Source organism: Myotis lucifugus, unplaced genomic scaffold (assembly GCF_000147115.1).
Source record: "Myotis lucifugus unplaced genomic scaffold, Myoluc2.0 scaffold_617, whole genome shotgun sequence".
Lineage (NCBI taxonomy): Eukaryota > Metazoa > Chordata > Mammalia > Chiroptera > Vespertilionidae > Myotis > Myotis lucifugus.
In genome coordinates this window covers 121,846-143,451 of record NW_005871665.1, presented here as the reverse complement: position 1 = coordinate 143,451, position 21,606 = coordinate 121,846, and the positions used below count along the sequence as shown (strand labels likewise).

At 42.3% G+C, this 21,606-nt stretch overlaps 1 long non-coding RNA gene across 5 annotated transcripts; it reads left to right on the top strand.

Moving 5' to 3' along the window:
• Positions 1-108: 108 nt before the first annotated feature.
• LOC102443159 lies at positions 109-15,704 on the top strand. Of its 5 annotated transcripts, none has more exons than XR_002826763.1 (4): positions 109-2,520; positions 2,715-2,836; positions 3,545-4,192; positions 14,405-15,704. It is a non-coding gene; the product is annotated as an uncharacterized LOC102443159 (long non-coding RNA). The 5 variants fall into 5 exon arrangements; XR_330711.3 differs by lacking the exon at positions 14,405-15,704 and adding an exon at positions 5,785-9,415; XR_330712.3 differs by lacking the exon at positions 14,405-15,704 and adding an exon at positions 5,785-9,415 and having other exon boundaries at positions 3,545-4,206.
• The last annotated feature ends 5,902 nt before the right edge of the window (positions 15,705-21,606 follow it).

The window sequence follows — 21,606 nt, the reverse complement described above, 5'->3', positions numbered from 1 at the left end:
TAGGCAAAATGAGTCCACGTGACCGGATCTTCTTCGCTGGGCCCGCCCCTGTCACGTGACAGAGCGCGCCTCTCTTCCTGCTTTCGTGACCCTCTCCGCCATTTAAAGAAACAGTACCGGGGGCGGGCCGAGCGACGCAGCCGGGACGGTAGCTGCGGTGCGGACCGGAGGAGCCATCTTGTCTCGTCGCCGGGGAGTCAGGCCCCTAACTCGAAGAAGCCCTGGCGCGCCCTCCCCCCCTCCCCGGTCTGGTAGGGCGACGGAGCGGGCGCGCGGTCGATCGAGCGATCGGTTGGCGGCTCTTTCTCCTGCTCTGGCATCCAGCTCTTGGGGCGCAGGCCCGGCCGCCGCGGCGCGCGCCCGGTGGCCGTTGGCGCTCGCGCCGAGTCTTTCTTCTCGTCCGCAGGACTCGGGCGGCGGCCTATGCGTTTGCGATCCGACGAGGAGTCGTCCGGGTGGTTGGCGGTGGCGGGCAGCTGCTCCGCCCCGCTCCCGGGGAGGCGGCGGCGGGACTTGGCGCGGCCGGGGAAGCGGGGGCGGCCGGGGCCGGCCTGGAGGCCTGGCGCCACCCTTCGGGGCCTGCAAGGACCCAGTTGGAGGGACAGGAAGGGGCTGGGGGATGGTTGGTGGTGGGCTTTCTACTTTGCCTTTTCCTCCTTATGCCGCCTTAGTGAGAGGCGGGAGCCCTGGCGGCAGCTCCGGGCCGGGAAACGGGCTCCGGAGTCGGAAGAGCTGGGTTTGCTTCCGGGCCTAGCCACCAGCTGGCCGAGTGACCTTAGGCAAGTCCCTCTGTAATCTGCGCCTCAGTTTCCTCCTCTGTCGATGTTTGTGGGATTAAAAGCGCTTTGTAAAGCGTCAGTGTACATAAGGGATCATTATTATTTGTAAAATTTTCTGATTTGTAAGAAAACAGCCATTGCCCAATCCATCGATTTTTTGAACCTAGGAACCTTGGATTGGAGTTGGAAATCCCCAAACTCCCCGAAATTGTATGCAGAAATTAGTGGGAATGTGCATTTTAGGGGGATGAGGATCCATCGCCAACAAGGTTTCAAGGGAGATGTCACCCCCAAAGAGTTAACCACAATCTCTCTATGCCACAGGGGGGAAACTGAGGCCTAGATGCCATTTGAGATCCTTCACAACCAATTTGAAGCCCCTGTTTGAATCCCTGGGATATGTGAGCTTTTCTGTGCATAATGGATTATTGGGGTAACAACACTCCACTGCTTGGCTTTTTTCCTGAGTCCTTTCCTTTCCCCATGGGGGGGTGCCCGAAGGGTGGCTAATGCATATGGTACAGTGGCATCCAGTATAAAGCAGCTGAAACTAGGAGTGGATATGTTCTCTGGAATCAAGAAGCCTATTTAATCTTTGGCCCATTAACTGTGTTGCTGCTGATACTGGTGCCTGACTACCTTTCTGACTCTTTCATTGACCATTTTTCACGACCATGTTTGCCATCTGTTACTTGCTCCTATTTTATACCCCTAGTCTATGTGGTTGGTAGTGAGCAGGCTTATTTTTAAATGGTGCTGCCAAGTCTAGCTAATTAATGGTGCAGGTGGATTTTTCGGAAGCTGGCTAACGAACAGACTGATCCAGGCATGGAATTCCTGAAGATGTTGGGGGGTTATCTTTATTAATTGAAGGTTAACATTTTCTGAAAAATTGCGTTTGAACCTGTGCTGAACCTCAGAATCAGTAGATTTGGAAGTTTTCCCAAGCTTAACTTTTTCCTGGACTGCTTTGTATTCTATTTGCTTGCAAGTGTGTTGCTAAGGTGGCCAAAAATGCCAGTTTTTTGCTTCTTTGTTAATTGTCAGCTGCTTTTACCCAGCAAACACTATAGAAATGTTTGAACAGTTGGATTTCAAACATTTTTGTTTTGTGGAGTGGTGCAACTCTAAGCAAACGAACACACACGATTAAGTGTATTTTGTCTGGTTAGGTGTTACCCGGTTCTGCTATTGCATACAACTGTCTGAAAAAAAATATCAGTTGACTGTTCCCTTTACCTAAAGGGCAGAGACAGATGATCTCACTTCCAGAGAAATAACTTATTTGGGGGGAAATGTGTTGGTCTTTTGTAATAAAACCTGGATGTACTGCAAACGAATCTTGATTGTGGTGAGAAGATGCTTTTCTCAGCAGAAAAGAGGGACACAAACATCTGGAACTCAAAAGCTTGAAATTCTGTGACAAAACACGAGATGTCCAGGATAGAGGGTTGAAAGGGTTTCACTACAGTGTTTCGCACTAGCTGGAGCCGATGCCCATTAGTAGCCACGGCATGGACTCCAGATTTGCAAGACCTGGGACCTCGATGCGTTTATGAGGATGTGACAGGAACTCTGGAGCTGGATATGTTTACTTTGGGGACTATTGACCTCGCTTTCAGAAGAGAGACGACAACTAACCAAGCAATGCCACTAGCGCTGTTACTGGGAATTTGAAGACCTGAGTTTCTGCCAGACCTCAGTGCAAACTCTGATGACACTGCATCCAAAGTGAACTACGGTACTTGCCATTTTCCCAAATGACTCGTTCTTGACCATCTCTGCACTTTTGTTCATACTCTTCTCTACCCTGAAATGTCTTCCTCTGGTTCTTCACCTGCCAAAACTCGGCCATTTTCTCAGTATCTTTTATCCTTGTATCTGATGCCCTGTAAAGTAGTTATTTGCATGCTTTTTTTATTTGCTTTCTTGCAGATAGCAAGCCCCTTGGAAAAAAAGGGTCTTCGAATCTTTGCCCACACATACTACCACATGTGATGAAGCTTTTAATAGAAAAGAGGAATTCAGAGAGCAGGCTATCCCAGAATGAGCATTCAGTAAGTGTTTGCTTAATCATCGTGTGACAACCTGGTTACTCTAGATTAGGAAAAAGATCACTAGTTATGGGCCATGTTTCTTCCTTGGTTTCATGTTTTTAAATTCTGAATTTAAAAAGATTTTAGGAGACTTCAAACGGAGAGGAATTAATATATTGCATAGGGCATTACAGAAGGATGCATGCAGTAGGGCCTTATTACCTAGGTACATTATTCTTTCCCATTCGAGATTTTGTCAAAATGAATAAGACAATTTAGGAAAGGCATTGGAAAGGGAGAAGGGCAATATCTCCTTTGCCTTGGTGTTAGTATGTAAACTTAAATTCAATTCTTCTTGTGGTTCCTGTGGAGCCCTTCTTTATTCCCCACCAACCACTGCCCAGCAGCCTGAATACAATCAAATTACTCCCCTAAAGTATAAGACTGAGGGCAGTTTCTAAGATGGTTATTTTCAAGAGTCTGGAAACCATCTTTGCCAGAGAACTCTTTGTTCTGATCATCACTGATTGTTGATTATAAAGCTCATTTTTTTCATTTATCTGTGAGCTTCTCAGTCAGGCTTATCAAGAATTAGTACACATCCGGCAGCTGATGTGCTGACTGCAGAGCCACTCCAGTGTTAGAGTCCTGTGTTTGTAATTCCATGCGTTTGTTATCTTACCTGTTTTGTCCCTGGACTTTCTGACCATCTTCCTTGTGTTCACTCAGCCTACAGATTTGGTACCTGGATTTCTGTCCATGGTGATTTCTGTCACCTTACTACTGAAGAAGATACCATTCCAGTGGACCACTGTGACCCAAGGGACATTCAACCATCATGATGTGGTCTTCACCTCCATTCCTGTCCTCCTCTACCCAGATTGAGCACCATCCTTTATGTGAAGTCAAACTCCTCAAGCCAAATAGCTGGAACTGTTTCATCACAACAGAGGCTCAGTTTGTTCCATGAGTGTGTATTTTGTTTCTTCAGTTAAAGCCTTCAGAGACACATAATAAATTTGGACCCAGGGGATTCTTAGTTCTCAACATTGTCTGGAGAATGGTAACATCTTGAGAACAACATTGGACCACAACCCACAATCTCAAATGTTTATGAAGTTTTGAGGATCCCATGCAGGTCACTGGACGCTATTCTTTTTCCACGTCAAATCTGTAGTATCCTACTGAATGAGAAAGCAGATATTCTGACCCATTGGGATTAAAACAAAGGCCTAGTGAAGTCCTCATAGCATCTTTGGGATTATTCAGGAACCAGAACTTTTCACACAAATGTAAGGAATTTTACAAAGGAATCCTTTACCCAGCATCTCACAAAGCTTCAATCAGATTCCAGAAAAGGCCACTTGAGACATCCAGGTAGAACCTATATGGTAATCCCTTATGTTTTTATCGCACTTTACAGTCTCAAAGCACTTTTACATGTGTTAATATCAGGATCACACACTAGACTATAATCTTGTTTTGTAAATGAGGAAATGGGATTTGAAAGATTATCCAGGGGTATCAAGTGGTAGAGGCCAAACCTTCTGACTCCTGGTCCAGTTCTTTCCTTGGAATTAATTTAGCCTCGACCCACAGTGTTAAAATGACTGCAGGTTGGGAACCCCAGAAAAGTGTTCTAGCTTCCTGATCTGGTGACATCAACAGGATGTCATAAATGTAATACTGTAATAGCTGTCCTAGACCAGAATTCCATGGAAACACCCCTAAGGTTAAGGAGCAGACTCTGTGGTGGTAGATTGTCCAGTCAACAAGACACATGTTCATCTGACAACACTACTCAACATGAAACAAAGCTACTGTTAGATTTTTTGTCTGTCTTTGTAGTCTTCACAAAGATGGCCTAATTGATTGGGGTATCCCTGTGCAAATCATGCCTTTGTTTTGTTAAGTCTTAAGATCTTATTGATGATTCTTTTATCCCCTAACTAGTATTTGTACCATCCATTTCAATCAGTACTGTTCATGTATGTGTAATTGCATACACAACATATATGTCATACATACAGAGCTTCATAGCCCAGTAAGGTGGTAAAAATACTATAAAATGTGTCCCCTCTCTAATTGATAATGCAGTGTAGTATATTAAAGGATATCATAAGGCAGCAAAAAACACACAACTATCATTTAGCTGTTTAGTCTGGTATGTTCTAAGTTTAATCAAACAGAATGTCATCTTGCAGCATTCCTTTCAGTGGAATGAGGCAACTGCTTAAGAGTGGCATAGCCAGTGCTTCTTGAATGCCAACAGATTGCCCTGGAGACCCAGGAATAAACTGCATCTTTGACACACACATCCCTTTTTTCTTATCAATAACAGCTTTGAATTAGTATGTTTCCATCATCTGAGAATTCTTTATCTTGACCATTACCTTGATTTTCTGTCAAAGAAACCTCTAGATTTGTGGGAATACTGGGGAGGGGGTTGGGGGAAAGTTAATTCATCCAAATTTGGATGGATTCTATGACATACAGTGATGTATTTCTCTGTCCCTAGAATTGTGCTATAAACCTAGTTCAAGGTCATTGCATCTCAGATGGGTGAGAAGATTGGGAAGGGAAAAGAGGAAGTGGGTGGAAAAAATGGAGAGGAGGGATGAGGAGATATTTTCTTAGAATTTCTGAGTTGTGGCCCACTGAGATCTTATCAGTGCTTGAAGTCATCTAGCATGGACTTCTTGGAATAATATTTACAAAGAAATGAATGCATTTTGCAGCTGTATTCTGACTGCAAAAACCCCAGTGCTGTTGTCATTTAAGACCTTGTTCTCTGATAGTCATAAGCCCAATTTCAGGAAATGAGAATTTATAACAGACTTGAATGTTAAATTGCATAATTCTATAATGTGTCCCACCTTAGGGGAAGAATGAATAGGAAAACACCTTGGCTTACCAAAGACTTTGCTTACACAGTTTCTGGTTTCTGTGACCTATTTTTTGTATTTCAGCATTTTGTGAACAACTTATTCTTAGATCATTGGTTTTCCAAAGGCTTTGTGGCCATGAAGCCCTTTGGACGAAAACTGTGTGGAAGCCCAAAGTAAAAGTGAAGTTGCTCTGGACGAAGCAGAGTGGGGGTCCTGAAATCTGCCACAAGCATCTTCCTTTATCGCCATGGTGACACCTAAGGAGAGACTTCTTTACAGCACCTAGAATTCTTCAGAGCACATTTTGAAAAAACAGTGCTCTAGACAACAATATGTTCGACCTGAATGATATTCTGATCTGTACCTCTAGCCAACACAGTCCATGTTCAGTTGGTGCTGAACATTCTTAGGAATACTTACTATGGACAAACACAGAAAAGTGCAAGAACTTTGCCCCTAAGTAGTTATATGGGCCAAAAGTGTATCAAATGAACCTAAATTAATCATGCTCTACCCCCATATGGACTTACAGTAATTCCTGGGTTTGGATATAGACAGTAAATCATATGTACTCTACACCAACAAACCCCCTTACCCAACTTCTTTCACAAACACCAGATGCTCTAGTGGTACTTGAATACGTGAATCTGAAGTCTTGATCCTCCTTGGATACCTGAATTGCCAGGTATTGAAACTGATGCCTCATTGAGGCCATAGTAGACCAACTTGTTCATCGGACCTCCCATCATCAACCATGGTACTCTACTTCATGTGCAAGGGATAACCATTAACTATGAAAGCAGAATTCAAATTCTGGCAACGTTAACTAAAAGGGTACCTGGTTTTATCATTCATCTTATTCTCAAACTACAAGTCACTATGACTCAATCAGTGGCAGTAATACTACTGCTTGGTTTTTATTTACTTTTAACTGCTGTTTCCAGGTTAAATGAGCTAATAACATTTAATAAGCTAAAATAATTCCTCCACCATCGGCATATCTGCTTGGCATATTCTGCTCTAAAATTATGAATACTCTGCTCTAACTACATGTAAGACCTGATCCACAGGAGACCATCTTTGAACATCTTTTCTGATGTGATTTAAAATGTGGCCATTTGGGAAGTTTTCTTCTAGCCAGTGAATGTTTTTCCTTTAAGATGGGTCTTGATGTCTAGTACCATCAACTGTAGATATTAGGGATATTTTGAGGTAGGCACTTGCTGAGAATCTCAAATTGTGTATAATCTTTTTGCTGGAAATGTAGACTGACTTGAAAGAAAATCTACAAATCCTTCAGCTAAGGATTTTGTCAGTAAACTCAAGCTTCCTGTTGTGCTTCCTAATGTCACAAGACCACAGTCCCTTGTCCTTGTGGATATGTTCATAGAATTTTACCTGTCTACTGTTTTAACACTGATTCAGAGTGGCCACCTTCATTCCTCAGGCATTGAGACAACTTACCTGTTTCTGCAGGAAGGATTCAGTTTGTGAACTTCCAGACCAAATCATGTTAAACAAGTAGACTTTGAAATCTTATTTACTTCACAGTTGACTTAAGGGCCAGATGTCCTCAACTACTTTAACGAATGCACTGGTTAAATGTTGGGAATGGTTTCTTTATATGTCTCTTATCCACTAGACTAATTATGAGAACATGACTTAGTCTTCAAATCATCAATCTAGGCCTAAGCCTGGTTACTCTAGACTGCTTACCGTCAACAAATAAAGATAAAATAATGACCATCCTGCTTGTATATACAACTATTATTTGTAAAGAAGAAATCTGCAAACTCAACTTTTTTTACTACCTTCCAAATAGCTAGATTTTTCTTCTGTACAGGAAAAGACATTGATCTACACTGCCAGTCATTCCTGTTATTCCTGTCAGACTCAGTAAAATGAGGGGCTTAAGGTGAGGATGATCGTCTTTCAAGAGTCTAATGAACACTGTGTATAAGAATTGATGTTTGAAAAAGCAAAAACTAAAATTCAAACCTAAGCTCTTACCTACTATCTCCATGCCTCAGATCTCATCTAAGTCCAGCAGCACCATTCAACCAGTTTGAGGCCTTGACTTGTGTTTGATTCCCAGAGATGTGCTGAATTATAGAAGATGGAGATTTTGATTACCAAAGAAAGTAGTGCCAATCTTGAACCCTATTATTCCCAGGTGTAGGAACAGACACCTAAACAACCTCACGTCTGGACTGAGAATATAGCCTTCTGAGCTGAAAATTCTTATTGGGCAAATGAGCAGGAAGGTGAAAGCTGCTGTACCCGACTGGCTATTTAAGATCTGAAAAGTGTATCCAGAATAAACACTATGGATTAAGCCTGGAGTAATCCAGGTAAAAACTAATTTACAGAACTTCAATATTAAACTACATGTTCTTCCTTATACCCTTGTCATTGCTATAGCTGGCCCTGCTGAAGGTACCCTACTTACCTATTTATCTGACTCAGCCCTTGCCTGCCTTTTTGACACGTTGCTGCAATCAAACTTGCTGTCCTGGAACAGACTACAACTGATCTCAGCCTATCTTATACCTAATTCCACCAAGGAGTTTTGAACTGAAGCAGCCTGCACCTCACTCCATATTCTCCACAGGAAGGACCGTGCTGTATACTTTTTGACCAGCATCAGTGCTTTTTTTTTAAGTGCAGAGTAAGCCTCAGCCTATATATATTTGATCATTTTCAGCACCTGGAGATCCTCCTACCAGATCTGAAGGAGTGTAGCAGATAAAAAGCACTGTCAATTTCTGTCCTGCAGTAATACAGAAGTTGAGTCTGAATCAACAGCATCAACAGCACAGAAATGAGAAATGTTCAACTTGGCGAAAGACTTGAACACAAAAGATTTCCAGGAATTTCAAATTTACCACTGACTTGAATAGCCTCACAGAACTACTTTCCATTGGGAGACTAGTCGTCTTGCATTATGTCAACTAGATAATTGAGCTCTCGGACTCTTAATACTTATATTGAAACTATGGTATCATCCAGAGTATGTTACTGGACATGATTATTCCATACAAATGGATTATAAGCTTCTTGACGACAGGACATACTCATGATGTGTGTGTTTTTCAGAATACTTTTATCAAGAAAGAATAATGCCAGCTGTTACAATTCAACTTTATGAGCAGAGATTAAGCTTTTTCAATATCCAGCGTTATCATTGATATCAGTTATTTTTAATTGGCCAGCATTTATTCCATCTCTTCCTAACAACTCCCTGATGCTTCTTGGAACCATATCTCCCTATTTTCAGTCCACATAGTCCAGACAGTCTGACCTAACCTTAGGGTTCATGTGTGGACGTGAAGTTCAGACCTGATCAATCGGCATAGTTCATCTCCTTGATCATAGTGATTGATTGGATTCAGGAATGGTCATGTGATTCAAGTTGATCCAGTGATACTCAACCCTAGGAGTTTACTGAACAGTGGAAGAGAAAAAGCTCAGAAACTCTGTATTTACTGAGGTTGCTTACCTTTGTAGGATGAACAAGCTCAAACCAGCAGGGTCCACCATATAAAATGAGCCAGTCAGAGAATGAAGCCAGTGCAGAGGAAAGCGGAGCCAAATGATGGAGAGACTTGAGTCCTGATGACAATGTGCTCCTAGATCCATCCGTGCCTGAAGCGAGTATATCCTCTGGATTTTTCAGTTTTGTGAACCAATAAATACCCTTTTGTTTAAGTTACTTTGAGTTCGGTTTCTGTTGCTTGAAATTGAGTCCAAATAGTCTTCCTACCAATATTGAAATGACACATCCAAGTATTAAACTATTGGTCATGGTTACAGTGAAGTTACTTTACAAACTGGAAGTCAGTGAAAAAGGAACTGACAGTGCTTAAGACAGAAGCAAAAAATTACATGATAGAAAAATATAGGAGAAAACCTAATTGTTATCAGTAAGGGATTGCTTAAATAACATGATTTAACCATATTAAGAAAATTTACATGTGGATTAAAATGAGCAAGGTACACTTATTGTGTATGGACATGGAAAAATGGCCATGTTATATTAAGTGAAACAAACTATTGGTAGAAAAACGTATGAACTTATTTTAAAATTTGTCTTTGTTTATAATACATAGAAAAGTCTATTAATGGCTTTCTTTGAACAGTGTAGATTACATGAGACTTTAAACTTGATACATTTCTATATTTGAATATTTTTCACTACTCTGGTTACTTGTAAACTTTATTTAAAAGTAAAGCATTTTAAAAATTAAGCTTAGTGCTTACTGTTTGACCTTGGCAAGTTACTTACACTGAGCCTGTTTCATCAAATAATTTAAAATAACCCTCTATCTTCGTATTTTGATAAACATATTCATCATCCGTTACTCACACTGACAGATTGCTGCATCTTTACTTGTTTGAGAAACTGAGCTCAGTAATTGTTCCTTAATTTTTCAAGCGCATCTCTTTAAATATCCAAGTGTATTCAGAATATCAGAACTTCATCGTTTCAGTCATCAAAAGATTGTTTTAGTTCTCAACTGATGTTAATCTATGAAGACCTCTATCACAGTTTTCACACTAAACAGAGAGAGGGAAAAGTCCCATTTTCTTTTGAAATCTGATTATTCTGATCTCATTGCAATCAAGGTTAATAACCTTTTTATTGCTAAGTCTGTTGTATATGCATCATATCTGAACTTTCAGCAGCACAATTTCCCCCAGCATCTTGACATACTGCCTTTAGGTGTGAAGACTCTCCATTTTCTTCCTGGCAATTAATCCACTGTAGGTTCTTCTCCCCATCATTTAAATAGTATTATTAGTAGACTTTTTTTTTGGCCTCCCCCAAATCATTTTCCCTTTCTTTTAGAGATAGATCCACACTTTTCCTCTGGACTGCTACTCCTTCCCATTCTGTGGTGTTAATGGAGCTATAAATTACAGTTTTCTGGCCTTGTACCCCTGGCTGAGGTTAGATCCTGTGCCCCAAACTTGTCCAATCAAAATTCCCCTCCCACCAGGACTTTGAGTCTTAAGAGAAGTGACAAACAAAATGATAGGACCTGAGTCATTCTGATAGTAGTGTCCCCAGGAGAGCATATTGGGGTTCATGCAAAGACTCCCCACAGGTGCCGATTCCTATTGTCGAAGCCTGGTTATCCAGATTTTCCTTTGTGTAGAGTACCATATATCCTCTTCATAGCGTGTTTCCTTTTTATTTGTAAGCCAAAGAGGGTTGCTATTGCTTGCAACCAAATAATTATTATGGAAATTGATAACCATTAAATAGTAGGCTTCAGAACCTCAGGAACATGAAGGACCTGGAATTGATTATTGCACTGAGACTGAATTAAAGGCAGTAGCTCTTGTTCTGTATCCCTAGATGGAGGAGGAAGTGGTGAGCAATTTATAGTGAAAAAACAGCAAGTAAAGATACTTCCCCTTGTCATTTGGAATCATATGCCTGTTGCAGGCAGTGTTTGGATAACTAGGTAGCTGTTGACAGTAAGACAATTGGAAGTTGATAAGGAAGGCCACGACCATTGAGTTAGGATGGTTAGCTACTTGGATTACATTGGGTAATGACAAGCTCAAACCCAGAAATTTACCTGTAGGCTTCGAATAAAAGCCAAGGCCCTTCTGTGTCCACGATGAATGAATCTCTGCTTAATTCCAAAACTACAACTTGGAGATTGATTCCACAAATTGCAAAATCACAATGCTGATTGGATTTGCAACTTTACTAAGATCTCTTTTGTGAGAATTAAGGCATTAACCGGAAAAGAGACTTGCAGAGTTTTGATATCTGGGAGGAATCAAAAGACTTGGAAAATCCCAACCCCTGTATATCTCAGGAATGAAAGTTTGGGTCTTCCAATTGGTAAAATAAAAGAAAAACCACTTTAACTGAAGAAAAAAATATAGAGCTTATAATGAAAGAGGCAGTAAGTACCAACTACAGCCCTATAATTTATTGCAGAAATAAAATCAATAGCCTGTAGCCATCTATCTTAGCTTTGCCTGGTCTTTTTATCCCACTCTCCTCTTTCTCCATCTCAGTACTTTGCCCCTCACATCTGGCTGAAATTCGAGCATGATCCAAGTTAGACCAATCAGATTTCCCCTCTATTGGACCTGAGTCATTCTGCTGGCAGTGTCCGCCTCACATGTATATGGGTGTGTTGGTGATGGTTAAATATATCAGTAAGACCACAAATTGTAGATTATCAAGATGAGGTTAAAAACTAGAGGAGAATGAATGTCACCTGGAAATCTTAGACTTGACACTTGGTGTGATAACTGGAAATTAAGTTATCCCCCTTGGGGAGATGAGTCCATTTTCTACAGGATGTTGAATGGAAGCATTTATAAAATTGTTCATGATGAAGAATGCATGTACTGGGCAGCCAAGGGATAGAACCTAATGGACGGCTGCATTTGCCTACCTAGTATCCTTCCCCCACCTCCTTTGAGAATAGCGCCTCACCTTCCTTTGGGAAGTTACCCCTCTCCGATGCTACCAGAAGATAATATGTAAGAGGCATAGGAGTTCTTGTTACTGAGATTTCTTCAGTTGCCCAGGTTCCTGGTTAAGCTTCTCTAATTTTTATGAACTGCCTCATAGTCTTCCAATAAATTACAATGGCTGAGCTGGCTTCTACATATGGCTGCAGAGGGTATCCCCATACATACACAGATCGTGTGGCAAGGGTTGATTTTTGTTGCTTACGGTCAGCCCCAACGGAATCAGTCTTCTATGCCTTTGGCCTTCTTGCCTCATAGACTCAAAACTTCATTCCCATGGCTTTAGTTTCCAACTGTATGTTGATAACGCCCAGATTCCTATCTTCAGCCCAAATAGATTTTCTGAGTTTCAGATCTGAATGTCCACCTTTCACTGGCTACCCGCCCATTTGATAAACACAAATGCTTCACACGGACCCCATCATTTTCCCCTCAAAATCTGCTCTGCTTCCAGTGTTCCCTCTTCTTGAGAAGTGACACCACCCTTCACTGTTTCTCAAACCAGGACATTGCCATTATTCTTGATGCTCCCCTTTCTACTCTCTCACCCCAGGCATTCCTAATAATCACTAAATTTTCTTGGTGTATCATGTAGACATACTTCTTCACGTTTATCACCCTTGTCCAAGAGAACAGTGTCTTGCTAGGACTATTGTGATGCCCCTCTAGTGGTTTCACTGGCTCTACTGTTGTCTTACTGTTCTTTGCAGAGCAGCGTAGTCTTCGATACACAGATCTAATTGTGTCACTCCCCTGCCTAAGATCTTTTAGTAGTTCCCCCGTCATTTCAGAATATAATCTAAATTTTTATTCCGAAATTTGTTTACAGGGCTCTTTGTTATCTTCCTCCTCAAGCCCCCATCTTTCACCACTTTAAACATAATAACTCAGTTTTGTATATTGGAGTTTTCTGTAATATTTCATTTGGAAAAAAGAATTTCACAGTTTTAAAAAGAAGTTTCCATTTTAAAAAATTGAAGCCCGGGCCCTGGCCAGGTAACTTAGTTGGTTAGAACATCATCCCAATACGCCAAGGTCGCCGGTTCAATCCCCGCTCAGTGCGCATACAAGAATCAACCAAAGAATGCTTAAGTAGGAAAACAAAATCTATGTTCTCTCTCTGTCTCTCTCTTCCCTTCCCTCCCTCCTTCACTCTCAAATCAATTATGAAAAATCCAAACCCATTGATGCTCAGAACTACCCCGTTATTACCTGTTACTATGAATACTGTAATTTGTATTTTCTTCCAAATTTCTTTCCATGAAGTTTCTAAATTAAATCTGATATGTGTAACTATATAATTATATAAATGGAGCTACAGTAAGGTCACACACACACACACACACACACACACACTCAAATAACAGAAGAACTACAAATTTAAAATGTTAAAATGAAATATTTGAAGATTTTTAGGAGACTTTTTATAATCGTGATGGGAGATCATAAGCAAAACAAGAAGCCTATGTACCCTAAAGGAAATTATAGACATATTTGACTATATAAACAGAAAATTTGGGAAAACAGAAGTCGGTTCCATAAGAGACACATGATAGACTGGGGACATTTTTTCTAACTCAAGTGACAGATTGAGGATTAATGTTCCTAATATACAAAGAGTTCCTACAAATTGATCACTCCAAAACAACCACCCTGATAGAGAACACCCAATAGGTAACTCAGGAGAAATCTAAAAGAGCAGCAGTATTAGCCACTAATCATTCACTTGTTTGCTACGTACTAGACATTGTTTCAGGTACTTTATAAGTTTTATCTCATTTAATCCTCACAACTTACCCTCTGAGAAAGGTAATATCCCAATTTTACAGGTAAGGAAACAGGCTCAGAGAAAGTAACTTGCCCACGTCATGTAATAGGGGGTCACACATCTTGAGCTATGACTCAAATTCAGCTGGTGTGACTCCAGAGTCTGCTTTGAACCATTAAGATGTTCTGCATTGCAATAAGCATATGAAAGAGGATCAAGTGTACACACGGTCAGTGAGATGTAATTCAAAGCAATAAAATACCTATCAGATGGCAAAATTTCAAAAAGCAGTGACCTCCACTGCTGACAAGAATTAAGGTAAATGAAACATTGTGTACATTGTTAGTGGTAATGTGGGTTGTTCCAATCTTTTTTAGAATGTAATCTGGCTGTATCAATAAAAAGTTTTAAATGCTTCTTTTAACCCAGCAGTCTACATCGAAGACTCTCAAAGAACTAAAAGCACTAAGTACACGAAATCATCAGTACAAGAAATTTGCTGCAGCATGGCCTGTGATGACAGGAAAATGGAAATGACTTGATAGTCCATCAAAAGGAATTGGTTGGACGAGTTACAGAACAGCTATACTCCCGAGTATGACACAACTGCTAAAAAGAGTGTGTCAGCTCTCTAGCTCTGAACCTGTGATGTATTTAAGCAAAAACAAAAAGTGACAAAGTAATGTACATCATGAGAACCCGTTTTTGTGAAAATGAAACCTACAAATGTGTCAAAATGAATGATCATGAAAAGAAGATGGAAGAACACACAGCAAGCTGTTACGATGGAAAATGAGATTGGAGAAACTTAGTACTTTATATACAGTGGCATTGTCTCACTACTTGTGGGAAGCACATACATGCCCCCCCCTTTTTTTTTCAAGAGAAATTTTACTTATAAGAAAAAGTTCTTAAGAGGCAATTAAATTACAACTAGACATTTTTAAATGAGAATATGCTAATAGAAGAGTGATGATCCAAACTGAGGGCAACAAAGAATAACACGTCTTACAGATTTAGGGCTGCCTTTTTATTTTTATTTTTTTAATCCTCACCCAAGAATATTTTTCCATTGATTTTCAGAGAGAGTGGAAGAGAGAGGGACATACAGAGAGAAATATCGATGTGAGACAAACACATCGATTGGTTGCCTCCTGCACATGCCCCAACCGACCGACCAAGGCCTGGGAGAAGCCTGCAACCGAAGTATGTGCCCTTGACCAGAATCGAACCTGGGACCCTTTGGCTCTATCCACAACCCAAAAGGTCTAGGGTTGCCTTTTGAAGAAGATTGATTCCCAGGTGACTGGTCCTCAACCTGTAGATAGGCCACTCATTAAGGCCAAGAAAGGGCTGTCTATTAGGGCGCCACATTCTGGCAAAGACTGGTTGTCTCCCTGTACCTGTTCTTCCCAAGATAAATACCACATTTCCCAGCCTCCATTGAAGATAAACTAAATTTTAGCCAGTGGGGCATGAGCAACTTCTGGGACCTGTCCTTAAAAGAGTGTGTGTCCATCTCCTGCCACTGACAGAACGTGGGCTTGATGGCTGGAACTTGGGCATGTCAGTTGGACCATGAAAGAGAAGGAGCTGCGTGTGAATGGTGATGGAGCAACAGTGAGAAGGAGCCTAGGTTCATGACGAATATTGAGCCACCAGACCGGCCTGAAGTGTTTGCCTCTGGACTTCATTTACAAGATGAATAAACGTCTATCCTCTTTATATAGTTGGTACATGAAGTTTTTTCTTTCTCCCTCACAACGGAACTTAATTCGCCCACAAATAGCTTGATGAAAATATTTCTGAGGAACGTCTAATTCCACCTGTTCTGATTTTATATGATTGAAGCAACGTGCCCCTAGCTAGACTCACTGGCAGGAGGGCAGTGCCTTAGGTGGATGACTGGTTGGGTCATGACCAGGCATATATCTCCCATCATAAATTAGTGAATTGGCCCCTTGCATTACTAGCTAGGGGCCCCTCCCGTATTCTCCTAGAACCCCCGCTGCTATCGACATCTGTTGTTTTTGTCCTCCCAGTATCCATCCCCACGTCCTGATAACTGCACATCATTGCCCTCTGGGTTTCCAGCCATCCTCCACTTTTGTCCATATGCTAACACCTCTGGCTCCAGGCTGAGCCTATTCCCCAGACTGACCTACCAGAGCCCTGCAGCCCCTTGGTCAGGGTAGCAGGAGTATGTGATCTAGGGCAAACCAATCTTCTACAAACAGCTAATTCAGGGAGGTTGGAGGGCAGGGAGTTTTAAACAACTGAAAAGGGCATTTTCTTTGGTTTTTAATCCACTGACTATAGACCCTGTAAGGTTGTAAGCCTGGCACTGCTGGCAACCATCTTGCCATGACAAGATTTTTTTTTTTTAAGTACAGGTTTAAGTCACAGAGTTAAGAATCCTGGTCCTGCCCTAACCGGTTTGGCTCAGTGGATAGAGCGTCGGCCTGTGGACTGAAGGGTCCCAGGTTCGATTCCGGTCAAGGGCATGTACCTTGGTTGCGGTCACATCCCTAGTTGGGGGTATGCAGGAGGCAGCTAATCGATGTTTCTCTCTCATCGATGTTTCTAGCTCTCTGTCCCAGTCCCTTCCTCTCTGTGAATAGTCAATGGAGTATATTTAAAAAAAAAAAAAAAAAGAATCCTGGTCCTTCACACCAACAAGAACAAAAGATGGTTTCTTCTGTTCATAGAATTCCAAATATCCTGGAGGACCTTAGGGCTTTTTCCCAGGTTGCCATCCTGACCTGCCTGGCCTTCGAGGCTTAGGGAGGGAGAATAGCTGAAATCAGACCCAGTCATTAGGTCAGGGGAATGAACTGAAGCCAGATTTCAGCAAATGGCAAGCATGGGGGGCGGGGGGAGCTTAGGGAGCCCCCAGCTCATGCTTGTCATTCTCCTGAGGCAATAGCAGCAGAACAGAAACATCCGGGTCACTTTTGCCAGATTCGATAGCTAGTCTCTTTGGACAAGAGTTCTTGATTTCTCAGTTCGGAAGATGCTTGAGACTGCTTCCAGTTGAGGATAAGGGAGTTTGCTAAGAGAAAGTATTCAAATGCAGATGCTGTTGTAGGCGGTCCAGAACTCCAGAAGACATACACATACACAGATCACGGCCTCAAAGCCTTCAGAGTTGGGGTGGGGATAGGATGGGGGGCCAATAAGCCCAGACTTCACTCCAGTCACAAAGATTTGCTGACATGCTCAAAAGACGACAATGACAGGCCTCAAAATGGCATTCAAGCTCAGTGGTTGAGCATCGACCTATGAACCAGGAGGTCACGGTTTGATTCCCGGTCAGGGCACATGCCAGAGTTGCAGGCTTGATCCCCAGTGGTGGGGCATGCAGGAGGCAGCCAATCAATGATTCTCTCTCATCATTGATGTTTCTCTCTCTCCCTCTTCCTATCTGAAATCAATAAAAATATATTTTTTAAAATATACTTACATCCCATCTTCAGAACACATCACTTGTAGTAAGTGCACTATGAATTAACATTAAAAAATAAATCTTCTAGTTCTCTTCTAACTAGCACAATTATACTAAAGTATATTCTCTGTGTATTTTACAATATCCATTTTCCAATGTAATCATTGAAGTTATACCACGAATTATGAAGAGTATATGACAAAGCAAGCATGAAATCAGAGTCCAGGGCCACACACACACACACACACACACACACACACACACACAATCACACATCTGTCACCACTACCACTGAGCGGGGACAGCCCAGGAAGCCGGCCTCAGAGGCAGGGCCTACCTGGGATCTTCATGAAACCGCCTGTGGCAGAAGAGGATCAGACTTCCTCGAGGGTCATAGAGAGAAAACGAGTAGTTACAGGAATTCTTCCCATCACTTCCTGGCCCAGCGCAAGCCCCCACCACCATTTTGAGACGGTTCCCTCTCTAACGATGGGAAAAGTTGCGGTAACCAGAAGTGAATGTAGAAAAGTTTCAAGAAACCTCGGGTCTATAATAGCAGGCACCCTTGACTTTGGCCGAAGAGCAAATTGATACCAAGTTGTTCTTAGCACTTGGCCAGATGGATTGCTGTTTCCTCGTGCCCAGGGCACCCAAAAAGGGAACAAGGGCTCGGGCTGTGCTTATGGCTCTTTGCCTGGATACCTCTCCCGGTTTCCTCTTTTAAGGCAAAGAGCCCTGCTCTAGCGGCATTCTGCCTCGCAGAGCCTGGGCTTGCCTATGTGGACCAGTTTTATGGTAACTAGATACTCTTGGCTTCACTTTCTGTACTTGTCCTTGGTCCTAACAGCCTAAGAAGAGGCAGAACCTGCTGTTCCTTGCTTCTGTCATTCCCTGGTCTTGTTTTTTTTTTCCCACTAAGAAAACTTGAGTCAAACTTCCATGTACCTCACACATGCACCTTACAGGAAACCACTTCCTTTTACACATCTGTGGGCACCAGGTCTATAGGAGAGGGTCCTCGTGCACCTCTCTCCAGCTCTGACTCCTTCTCCTTTTTCTAACTGGATAGCGTCCACTTTCTCTTTCATATGGAGGAAGGTGATCAAGATATATCAAGACTCGTACAAGATAAAGGGCTGTGACATATTTGGAAACTTGATGTGTAGATTGCTACTAAGAACAGTCAAGATGTTTTTACAATTATAGAACCAGCTACAAAATTTGTAGAGTCCAGTGCAAAATGAAAATATTCAAAAGTTACCAAGAATTTCAATATAGCAACAGGTCTTCTAATCACATGACGCTTCTAAGATCTGTGTGACTACACAGATCTCGTGCCCAGGGATCTGGCCCTGGTGGTATATTTCATCCAAATATCCTTTGTTTAACAGTCTGAAACTTCCGTGACGCCCAGTCTCCCAGTTCTGGCCAGCATTTGGCATCATTATAATAAGTGGTAATAACTGCCACTTGGTAGAATCAGGAAGCACTCTGCCTTGACTAACTCAGTTACTACTCATTACACTCCAGTCATTACAGAGGAGGAAAACCAGGGTCTCTCAGCTTGTAGATGATCTTCTACCCACATTTCTCACCAAAGCTCCAGCCTCTAAACCAGGGGTGGGGAACCTTTTTCCTGCCAAGGGCCATTTGGATACTTATAACATCATTCGCAGGCCATACATAATTATCAACTTAAAAATTAGCCTGCCATATTTGGTCAAGAAGTTAATTAACTCGCCCCTAATTCCTTGGCAGGGCCAGACCAGATGATTTAGCGGGCCTTATATGGGCCTCGGGCTGGATGTTCCCCACCCCTGCTCCAAACCATGGATCTCTTTCAACTTGAAAAACAATGGGAACCATGATAGTGGATAAATAAAGGAAGCATTATAAGCACTCAAACTAGGAGATTTTGACATAATAGAATAATAACTTTTTTTTTAATCCTCACCCAAGGGTGTTCTTTCATTGATTTTTAAAGAGAGTGGAAGAGAAAGGGAAAGACAGAAATATCGATGTGAGAGAACTGCATCCATTGGTTATACATCGATTGGTTGCTTCCCCCACTCGCCCCGATCAGGGCCCCGGGCCAGTGAGGAGCCTACAACCAAGGTACGTGCCCTTGACCAGAATCGAACCCGGGACCCTTCAGTCCCCAGGCCAATGCTCTAGCCACTGAGCCAAACCGGCTAGGGCATAATAAATTTTATTTATCAAACACTTGGCATGTGTCAGACACTGTGCTCTGTGATTTACATGCATCGTTTGACACATTTCTGGTGTGAATTTGATTCCATGGCCTTAAGTATCCCATACTTTATAGGTCATTTAATGCTGCCCTGAGTCAACATGCCCAAACATGGACTCTGTGATTCCAGAAAACTGAGTCACCCCATGATGGTCACCACATGGAGGCTGATCCATCTGCTCATGGACACCATGGCCAAGACCTGCTTTTTTTTTTTACTGGTGTCCAGGGACCTCAGAGCTACACCTGGACCCTCACTTTCTCCAGCCCTCAGTGGTATATTTCAGCACCCCCTCCCCCGAAGGATCCATAAGTATAAGCAAGACCCAGGTCACCTCCATGTTTAAATATCTCCCAGATCCCTTTCTGCTTTCAAACTGTTCCATGGCCTTGAAACACCAAACGCTAAGGGCATGGGGATGGGGACATGAGGCAGCAGTTCCAGTCTCCTCCTGCTGGGGCTGGGCTGGGGAGAGGAGCCACTAACAAGAGGGTGTTTTTTATTTTCTTTAAATAATTTGCCATGTTGCATCGGATAAAGAAACTTTGGCTGGAAGGAGGAGTCACTGATCTAAGGTCTTCTAGCTAAGAAGTGGTTGGAATTTGAAGTTGTTGGACTTTAAACCCTCCCATGGGGGCCACCTGCTCCAACACTGGAATCACCTCAGGAAAGTTCATTGAGACTTCCCAGACCCCACACTGGCTGACAGAATGAAAATCTCTGGGGAGAATCGGCATTTGTTTAATATTCCACATGTTACCTAGACACTTCTGGAGTTTCTATGTGGAATTTCTATTTGGAATTCCTGCCAACCTCACAATATTAAGTATGGCAGATAAATTAAATTCTAAGGTGCCCTACCGGGATCAGTGCCTCCTGGCATTCCCACCTATCTTAGCTCGGGCTTCCATAACAGAATACACAGACTAGAGGGCTCAAACACCACCAATTTATTCTCTCACAGTTCTGGAGGCTGGAAGTCTGAGATCAAAATGGTCAGTCCAGTTGTCTTCTAATGAGGGCTCCCTTCCTGGCTTGCAGATGGCTACCTTCTTGCTCTGTCCTTATATGGACTTTTCTCAGTGTGTACGTGAGAGAAGAGAGAGAGTAATCTCTTTGATCTTTATTTTTATAAGGACACTAATCCTATCTGATCAGAGCCCCAACTTTGTGATCTCATTTAACCTTAATTACTTCCTTAGACACCTATCTTCAAATACAGCCACACTAGAAGTTAGGGCTTCAACATGAATTCAGGGGTGGGGGCATAAACGTTGAGTCCATCACACCTTTGCGTAACTCCTTCTCCTTGAGTTGGACTTCATCCTGAGGTGGGACATGTGATTTGCTTCTAACCAATAGCATCTAGCTATTGGTGATGGGATGACACTCTGTCATTATATTACATTAATTATATAAGACTCCATCTTGCTCGAAAACTTGCTCTAGAGGTTTCCCTTGATGGTTTGTTGAAGTGGCCATGTTGGGAAAGCCCACATATCAAGGAACTGTGAGTGGCTGCCAAGAGCTGAGGGTGGCTTCCAAACAAAGGTCAGAAAAAAGCTGGGGCCCTCAGTCCTACAGCCACAAGGCACTGAATTCTGCCAACAACCTGAGTGACCTTGGAAACTGGTTCTTCCCCATTTGTGCCTCCGGATGAGAACACAACCTGGCCAACCCCTTGACTGTAGCCTTGTGAGTCCCTGAGAGGAGGACTCAGTTTAAGCCATGCCTGGACTCCCAAACCACGGGAACTGTGAGATAATGTCTGCTGCTCTAAGCCACTAAGTCAGTGGTCATTTGTTGCAAAACAGTGGAAAACTAATACATTAGAAAGCCCCATAAGCTCTGCTAACAAGACTGCATGGATGATGACTCTCTTTTTTACTTCAACCTAGAAGCCAGTTGTGTATACTTACCGAGCATGACAAAGG